Source organism: Diorhabda carinulata, chromosome 3 (assembly GCF_026250575.1).
Source record: "Diorhabda carinulata isolate Delta chromosome 3, icDioCari1.1, whole genome shotgun sequence".
NCBI classification, from domain to species: Eukaryota; Metazoa; Arthropoda; class Insecta; order Coleoptera; family Chrysomelidae; genus Diorhabda; species Diorhabda carinulata.
In genome coordinates, this window is record NC_079462.1 from 19,284,504 (window position 1) to 19,295,272 (window position 10,769).

A 10,769-nucleotide genomic window follows, 5' to 3' on the forward strand; every position below is an offset into this window, starting at 1 on the left:
CAATATGTGGTTTAGCATTGTTTTGTTACCTCTCTTTGCGACGGATTCTGGTAATTGTCTTTGGTCTAACCACTGATTTTCTATCTTCAGGTTGTTTGGATAAATTCATTTTCGTCGCGAGTGACAATGCCTCTAATAAAACGATCATCTTTTGGCAGGGCAAGGTTAATTCGTATGTAACTATTTGATAACTGATAGATTTTGAATGGCGGTGTATAGTATCTTTAGAAGGTTTAAGGGAGTCGGATAATAAGCGAGTGTTAGTACTAGGCTGGTTTTCTATTACTTTTTTCGTAACTTCGATATCCCACGCAGGTGGACGACATGAGCACGAACGATCTTCGAGCGCCAATTCTTCACTATTAAAAATATTGAACCAACGCTGTGGCACTATATCACTTTCAATTTCATATATTTCACTTCTGCGACGGTTGCTTTAAACTTTTTATTTCTAATAATATCTAAACAAACTTCTTCGTCAGTAAGTGGAGTGAAGCAAATTCACCCTTCATAGAATTACAGATTAGTCTCAACAAGTTACGACATTCAAATTGAGGCGTAGGAATTGTCACATAAAAACCGATAAGACATCCTCTGTATTCTCAAAACATTCCCATAAAAAAATAGAGAATATGTTCAATAATGCAAGATATGCGTGCATAGCAAAATAGAGTCACCATTAAAAATACTCTTTTGGTGGATTTTGATATTTCAGTATTTGATAGTCGATTGCAATTTGATCTAAACAAGATTGGAAATAAAAATTTATCATTGCACTCTGAGAGTAGTGAATTGTATTCCTACTGCAAATTAACTTAAAACAGAATCTGTTGTATTCAGTGAAATTTCAACTGATTTGAATGAATATTTGAATAGTACTTTATAACGATATATTTTTATTGTTTGCCATCACATTTACTAGCATTTTGGTCATTCTTCCATTAAAATTATTTCGTTGTAATTTTTTGTTCAATAATAATAATGGAAATTTTTAATTAAAAACAAAAGTAAGAAAACATTATTAAAATTATCAAGTAACGATTGAAAGCTTCCATATTTAGTTTAATAATTCAGGTACAAATATTTTTCTTTATACCTAAGTTTTTCATCCGATTTCTACATCCTTCCTTTTAAAATTTTAAAAAGAAAACTTTTTTAATATAACTAGAACTAAGTTTACAAATTAAGATGAAGAAGTTTATAATTTTGATTTTTAATAGAAATAATAAAATAAATGATAAAGCGTGATAAACAAAATGTTATCATTACTATTGTTTACTAATAAATAGTGGCTCCAACGAAAAAATGACTAAAAACTTTTCTTGTGGAAAATTTTCTGCTCTGCATTTTTTATTCAGGCAGTTTCTATCGAATTTCTCTTATTTTGCGAGTTATTCGCGTTTTTGAGTTGAAAGTTCCAAAAAAAACGCCGTAATTTAGTTAGGCTTATTTAGTAACCGAAAACCGCTGAGAATTTAGAAAATCAGAAGCGCCCAATTTAATTTCGGGTTTAATCCTATTTTACCTGTCCTAAATATGAATACTAGAACACACATTAACTTTTATTTCAATTTCAGAATGCTTACGAAATAATAAAATAATGGAAAATCAGTGACTAATCAAGATCATTATCAAGGTTTTCTTCGATTGTTAAGAATATAATAGGTTAACAAGCACAGCAAAAATCCTTTTTTCTAAAGAATGTGATTTCATTGTTCAATATATTTACTTTTAAGGAAAATACAACGACAATAGCAGTCATACAAGTATTCTATACCATTTTTATAGTACGATTTGCTTTTAGCTTCAAAATAAGCTCTAGTTTAAGCGATAATTTCTTCAACGACTCAAAAGTGCCAGATCTTGAAAATGCGGTGAATGCGAAAGGTATCGTTTTTATTGATTTGTTACACATTTGATGGAAGAGTACTTTCTTTTCTCCAAATGGGGCCTTTTTGCCTCGAAATAGGCACTTGTTTATGGTTTATTTTCTTTTTAAGATTGTCGATGGATATTGTTATAAGGGCATCCCAAAATACTGTTGTTGCATCTTTTCACGTTTTGGTGTCGATGCTTTCGCATGCCATTCATTCAATATATGCCCAACATGTTCCTTTGATATGTTTAGGTTCTCAACTAACTTAATTAGCTTCACTTTACGGTTATCTAACCTTATTTTGCCTACTTTTCCATTTTTCGTCGGTGATTGTCTCTTTGGGGTGTACACTGCGTGTATTGCCTCTTTTAAACGTAGCATATCATTTCTCAAGAGTTGATTTTCCTGTCACAAAGTCCGAATATTATCATGGCTTCAATTGTTTTTCTTGCTTAAAGCCAATACTTTATTTAAATACGAAATTACTGTTAATCCCTTACTACATCATTCGGAATTCTATAACTCACAAACTAATAGCACGACAGAAGTGAAATTTGTACACGTCTCTTTTGAAGGTTAGTGATAACTGAAAATCATATGTGGGTTATACTTGCTGTCTGCATTCTTTTTATTCCACTTAATAGATCGAAGGAAACAACTGTTCAATGAAAGAAATTTTAAGAATGAGCCAACGGATTTCTTCATATTTCTTATCCTTCCACATCCTTACTAGTGTTTTGACGTAGTTCCTGACAGTCAGAAGTCAACGAAGCTTTCCAGAAATTCATACAGTAGAGAATTCAACGTCACACTTATGTACTTGACAATTGACTAAAAATAACAATGGGATTATTGAAACATTATTACAAATACAATAAATTTTCTAAGACACAATAGATAATTATAACAATAAATATAATAATTTGTGTCGTTAAATTATAATATCCTCCCTTTTCATATTTTTCTGTTAATATATTATTTACAACATATTTTGTTTGTCACTTCAGAAAACGATGCTAGAAGCTTACGCGCCAATTATTCATTACTCATCATCAATATCACCAAACACAGCTACTCGCGTTTACCGATGGATATAGGCCTCCGGTAATCTTTACCACTGTGCACTGTCCTTAGCAACTCTTATCCAACATGGAACCATTCTTTTAATATTGTCAGACTAACGTATCGGTGGGCGTCCTCTACTTCTAAGGGCATTTTCTCTCGGTCTCCACTAAATAATTCTTTCAAGAATATATATTTTTGATGTATTGAGAATACAACTCGAATAAACTTAACAAAAAAGTCTTGTGGGGGAAGGGACATTACGTGGAAATAAAGTAAATTATAAAAAACTACTTCTACAAGATGAAAATATTTATTTTCTTGAGAAGTGTGGGATGAAAGTCATTTGAATTTTGATCAATTGTGTTATAAGGTCCCAAAATCCGCGAAACGATATTCTAAAAACAATATCGATTCAAACTACTCTAGTTCAGATGGGAGGAATCGATTTGATCGACCAATTCATACCCACATATATGATTAGAAAAAGGTTCAAACAAAGGGGTGGTCTTATTTTTTCTAGTCCATAAATGCTTATATGGTACAAGAATGAGTATTGCATAGGCGGTTAGGCTCTAACATACACCTTTAACTATTCCAGAGGGAATTTATTCTGTACATTCTTCAGAAAAGGAAAACTAAATATAAAGTGTTTGTATCATGTAAAAATTTAGCAGCTTACTTTAGTAATAAATGCAATGTTTCATTCTACCCGTAAAAAATATAGATTATTGACATGTGGGAAACATTTAGATTGTAGATTAATAGTGTTGTAATAAGTTGATTCATTAATAAAAATAATTCACAAACTATTTGGTGTTATTATTCTAATTTAAATCCTGAATTACTTATTTTATTAATATTATTATATTATTAGAATTCGACTTTTAGACCACACTAGTCCCCGAAATTAAGTTTCCTTTATTTATATCATTACTCCGAAAGATTGTTCTTCTTCTCGATAATCTAATCTCCTTAATCCTTCGTCCCATTCAGAGATTTGGGTAAATTTTAACTACTTTTTGATTCGTAACTTCATCTTTGTTTATCCATGTATGAACGAGGTTAAGCACAGGTTTAAGCGTGTGTTGCTCAAATTCTATAAAATCAGATGATTCGTCTTTAGTCATTTGAAATAATTCTTTTAGATTGTTTGCCCGAAGCTATGAATTCTTGTATAGTAATTAAATATGGAAAAGTATCGTGATAATTCTATTTTTTTCTTAATTTAGAATATGAACTGTATTGGAGTTTTTCTTATCCATCAACCTCAATAGTCCAGTAAAAATGAAATAAACAAGTTCTACTAATTTCAACACATTAAAAAAATAGTCTTGAGATAAAACACCATCGAACAAATCCCTCTTTTTTATTATCAAGTTTCCTTTGTTTCGCACTTTCGCTAAAACCGAAAAGACTCAACTAACTGAATCATTGAAGCTAGTGCCCTTTTATTGCCGAATGAGTAAGAAACGCCGCAAAGTACTACGTAAGTTGTATAAGAAAATTTGACTCTATTACAGAACTTCGTTCGCGTTTGCTAACGCTACTCCTAATGGCCTTTTACTTGAAACTTTTTGTGTTTTTCTCTTATTATACTGGTCGGAACTACTCCGATGAAAAGTTTTTCTTAATTGGGTGTGGAAACAAAGAAAAAAGAGATAATTTTGTGAAATGTTTTCCAATGGTGTAGAAAGGAATGAGAAGTTAGATTTTAATCTATCATAGTTAATCAAATTCGTAATACATGATATATTACCAGATATTCTACGTAGTTTCATAGTTACGACAAAGCAGTGGCGTACCGAGAAATCTAGTTTAGAATTTATAATAATGTTCTAACCCAGTAAGTACAAACATGAATTAAAAATTCTGAGCTTATCACATATAACAAAATACCTAGTCCACGTAATTTTAGTGTTAATTGATTCAATACATCTTTTTCTTTTCGTAAACTGAAAAAAGTTATAGTCTCCGTTTAATTTAGTTAAATATCGTACAAGTACTGTTTCTAAAGAATGATTTCGCTCTTAAACCTTGCTTTGTACTAATTGCACGCAAAATGAGCGATTAGTAAATTTAGAAATGCTAATTATTTCGTTTAGTCTAATAATTTCTTACTTTAGGAATAGATACATTAATTGACTTTTTGAAAAATTTATTTAAACTTGAGAGCATTTTGTCTCAATTGTTTTAACGGTTTTTTTGTTGGTTGTGTAGATTGAGCAGATTAAATTGTTAATTAATCACAAAAAATACAATTTACAATTTGCAAATGACAGCAATTTTGCAGTCGTTTTGTTCGTCTTTTTTGAGATTTCATCAAGTGCCCCAATTATAACCTGAAGCAAACACCGAATCGTGTCTTTGAATCCACTTGGTGGAGCACAGTCATCCTATCAATTTTTCCATTCTCTGGTTTTCATCTTATTATTCAATTTTACACTAAAACGTGTTGTCATTGTGGATAATAATAAAATATAAGTGCTGTTCATCGTTCTTATACAGTTTCTTATATGTGCTACTGAATACCATTGAGAAATTGCTAGATTTAAACTAAGCGAACAGCAATTCACCAATAATCTAAACGGCGGAGGTCTTCCAACACGTGGCTAATATTCATTTGAATCAAATCAAAATTTCTGTGAACTTGGTAGAAATAATCGTTATGACTAGTATTCTAAAGCTTCGCCTTTTAAGAATTGGTAATTAAATAAGAAATGTAATTTTTGTAATTGTATGTGTTTTATTTATATGGTTAACATCAAGATATTTAGCAAAACTATTTTGATAAAAATATGGATATACTGGGTAAATAAGTTACAAAATTCTAAATTAATATTAGCCTAATTTTTTGCAGGATGACTAGAATTTGATAGATACATATTTATGTTCACAGTAGTAACATAATATTCAGTCTATCAATTGTGTGTCCTCTTAGCCAAATTGAAATTACACTTCATACACTGATTTATATTGGAAGCGTTAGTATATTCACATTCGTTTAATGTTGAGCAGAATATTTGACTAAGACTGTGGAATTGTAGCAGAGAATCTTGCTTAAAGTTCATCCGAATCAAAATTCCAGCTGTCTTCAGCAGTATTTATTATAACTGGTTTGATATCTATATTCACCAAATTTCGTTCTCGAGTGAATTAGTACTCAATTTTTTTCAGTGTATCTCACACAACTATCCCAAACATTTGCACTACACTTTTCCAATGCCTCATTCCACTCAAGACCCTTTTATCACCGTATCCGTCTCTACCAATATAATTATTATAATATGTCTTGCAGTGCAGCCAAATCTGGAATACATCATATAAATAGAAATGTCCTCAAATAGATGTTAACTTCAATATAATATCTCCTAATCGGATGAAAGAGATTGAAAAGATCCGCCGTTATATTTTTTTCACCTCAAAATATTCAGTCAAATCCATAACAAACTTCGGTGCTCGTCGATTAAGTTGTTTTCTAGCCATTTTCTAAAAATAATTGTTATAATATTCCGTGACAAGTATAATCAGACACTTGTTACTGAATTTTGAAAATTCTACTGAGATTTACGAATTTTAGGTTTTATAAAATTTTAAAAGTTTACAAGTTGTTGATGTATTATTTTTGTACTTATCGATGGAGAATTAAATAAAAAGTTAGTTCTCGAAAGAACTGATTTAAACAATGAATACACGTTCAACCCAAAAATTCGCTAAAGACAGTACAGTAGGCAAAGCTTACGTCAACTTCAACAATTATGTCGATGTCTCTTTTTACGATTACTACTGTCAATTTAAATAAACTTATGTCTTTTAATTGGTTTTATGAAGAAGACAATCCATCTTAGGTTATTGTGTTTGATTTCTATTGAGAGAAGAAGATAATAAATAGAAAATATGTGTTACACTTCCACCGGTACTACTATATATAAATAGGCGGTATTTTGTATTAAATTCGTTACTTCATTACGTTCAAATCAGGTTATTAAAAGAATGTTTGTAAAAACGTTTAATATCGTATCGTAATAACGGCCCTCTCAGTGCCTGGTTCCCCAAATATAGATACAAGGGGTCTTCCTCCTGGAAACTCTTCCTTAAGAAGTGGTATTGGGCATCAGTTGAAGTATATAGATAACTGGTATTTAGATAGGATGAACAATTAATATTTAATTGGACGCCACCAGCTTTTTAACGAACGACGATAAAAGTAAATAAAAAAGGTGGAAAAGTTGGATACACCTTAAGAAATAACTTAATAATGAAAACTAAACAAACTATCTCCGTATATGATTCTCCAAATTAATATTTAATGGTAACAATAAAAAAACTTTCAGCAACAGATACATTTATTGAAAAAAAAATTAATACGCATCAACTGCGTATCCAAAACAGCAGATGAATAAAAGCAGTTATAAATTAAAAAACAACTCTATATATTAAAGATAATAGTGGGACTTTTCTTTGGTAATTCGGGATGTTTGCAGCCTTCAACTGAATACCCATTTGCTGGAGTTGAGTTGAATTTGTTTGTTTGAGGTGTACTAATTGAGTCCTTACGTTGAGGCTGCTGAACTCCCAACCTGGCAACACATAGAAATTACTAAAGAAGGAACGAGTAGATAGAATAGATTTGAATAAAAAGGAGCTTATTCTCTAACATTTAAAAAAGCTGAATACATATTTTTTTAAATATAACCAAACAGGAATCTGTTCTATTCTATTAGCTCTGTTCTCCAAATACATAGAAAATAAGAATTCACACAGAAATAAGTATACAAAATGTGCTTGAATAAAAATGAAATTAATAATAATAACTAGAATTTTATGAGCATTATATAAAAAGCAACGAAAAAAAGATATAATGGAAACCATTTAATATAAAGAATATCACCAAAAACTTTGTTAAATATACTTTGATTCAAACACTTTTAGAGTGTAGATAGATAGAGGACGATTTATCAACGAGACTTGAGTGTTTTTGAATTCTTTGAATGGGGTGGGAGATCGATAACAAATAATTTCTTCAAAAACTACTAGTTAGAATTTAAAAAGTGACTAGAGAGCCACAATACAGCATTAGAATAATAACAACAAGAATATAAAAATTAAAAAAATATATTTGGCAAGCAATGAAAACAATTAATGCGTCCTGAATACTTGCGCATCCTGTGGGAGTAATGAGAATTATACTCTGCGTATGTCCCTGGTGTACATAAATATTGTGAAAAAACCTATACCGTTCAGAACCCTTGTATCTATACTTCGTGGGCTGGTCCTTCTAGAAATTCAATCCAGAATAAAAGTGTCAAAAACTCTATTCCAAAACTTCTATAATTAAACTGTGCGAAGACCTACTAGAGACAATATCTCTGAGAGCAACTGGCTGCGAAGTTAAGTATTGTTAGATTGTTCATTTTCGACATTTTATTGATATCAGATTTAAAAATATGTATGAATTTGTTCAATTTATCAATCAACTTCATTAAATTTGTTTCATATAAAAATTTTCATGAAGTGTAAATGTTTCTTGGTAAATTAATATTTCATTATTAATGTTGGTTTCACGAAAAACTATCAGTAAGATTTGTTGTACCTCATACTGCAGTAAGGAGATAATATATTGATATTTTAATAAAGTATTAAAACGTCTTCAACAATAGTCTTACTCTAAAATTATTTCAAATTTTCAATAGTATTTAGAAGTATTAAATAGAATAGAAGTATTATATTGAATATTAATTGAACTATAATTCAGTAACTATAAGCAGTATTATGAGTTATTAGATTATATATGAATAGAAGATGCATTATTCTTCTAAACTTTTGAAATAAAATGATGTCGACCAACTGGTGTGCATAATAATTCAGTCTGAATATCGAATAAGTGAGGTGTTAAAAAGCAACTCCCTCGATAGAAAGGCAATGTTTTGATATTCAAACAGAGTAACCAGACATAATCAAAACTTGTATTTCCCCAAAGAAATCAAAAGCCCGTATTATTTCGAAGTTGCTGTCCTGTAATATAATAGAGGATCGTGTTTATATTAAACGTGCTTTGATTTCATAGTGGTCTAATTCTATTCGCGAAATAAGATGGATACGGAAAGTTTGATAGATTGGTTAGTTAGTTTTTGATAATGTACATATCTAGACATAAAAAAATATACGCAAAAAGAATTTTTATTAACAGAAGGATGATCCAATACTGACATAAAATTTGAATCATAGAAACTTTCTAACTCCGAACAGTTATTTTTTTATTAAATCTCAAAAAACACAAGAAATGTTAACTATGGGATAACTGCTCATAGGACAAGTGATCTCTAGGGGTCTCTTAGCGTATATATTGTTAATATCTGGACGAAAGCTGGATGCGACACAACAAGCAACGAAAATATTCACGTGTAAACGATAGGGGAATATGTGAATATAGGAACGAAATAGAGAAGAAATCAAATGATGTAATAGCTAGCAGGAAGAATTGATGGAAACACCAAGTAGAAAAAAAAGTGATAAAACGAGAGAAAAGATATAAAGTAATTTTAAATGCTAAACTGTGAAGATTTATTTGACCTATGTTCATATAAGTATTCAAGTAATTCGCAAAAATCAAAATTAGTACCACTCGTCACATAAGTAATCTGAGAAAACAATCGTTCAACAATCCCAAGTTGACAATTGTAATAATAAGATTATAGTCCAGTGAACTACGGTTTCTACATCAGATTTCCATCAAGACTCATCGATTTGTTTGAAATTTTAACAGTAGTTAGTGAATACCTTGAAATACCCTTTGCCTAGATGTGAGTTTTTTGTTAAAATTAACCATATAAATCGGTAGAAAAAAGCATTCTAAACAAAAGTTATTGAATGGAATTTTTTGGAAAAATCAATACTTTTTGACTTATTCGTAATTGAAATTTTGAATTGTGTTTCTAATCTAATAATAACTAAATAACACTTTAAACTTAATCAACAAAAACTTTAAGGAGGTTGAATGTAGATTTTGATAAAATACAAAGGATGTTTTTATTTTGGTTATAGACGTAATACAAACCGAGTTATAATTTATTAAAGGTGGAACTCATTTAGCGAAACGAAAATAGAAAATTGAATAAGTAGAAAACGGTAAATTTTACGAAAAAAAGGATTGAATTTTTTTTGAAGAACTTGAAGAAGATACTTCATAAGACTTTACAAAACATAAAATAAGGAAGTTACGAGGAAAATAAAACTAAAAAGTCAGGTTTTTCTTTTATAATTTTTTTTAGTTTCAGACTTAGTCGAGATATAACCTTTCAAAATTCACAGTACCGGGTTACTGGTACGGTTTTGACCGTTTCCCTTTCAAAAATAAATGGTTCAATGTATTCCAAACCTTTTTACCGTAATAGACTACAAATTTTCTCACAGAATAATGATTTAATTGACTACCTAGGTCAAAATTTAAAGCCTTCCATGCGTCTTGGAATGGTTGATTTCTGAGGTGATACCATAATTTTACCGTTGATCACTGGACTATTATAGAAAATCTAAGATTTACACAAATCTGATTAAGCCACTAGAAATTATATACTGTGCTTTTCAGATAAAAGTATCCACCTTTAATAACTTTTGTAATACTGGTATTTAGAAAAAATCCAAAAACACGTCAATTTATGTTGGAAGGGGCAAGCATTATGGCTTATTTAAACTTACTGGAAAAGCCACCCCCTCACCCCTAGCAGCATCCCCTTTATTTTTTTAAATTACTTTTCATATTTTTTATGTAAAATTTGGATACTCCTCTTTGAGCTGATTTCAAAAATGTATAATACTTGTAGGTTAAAGT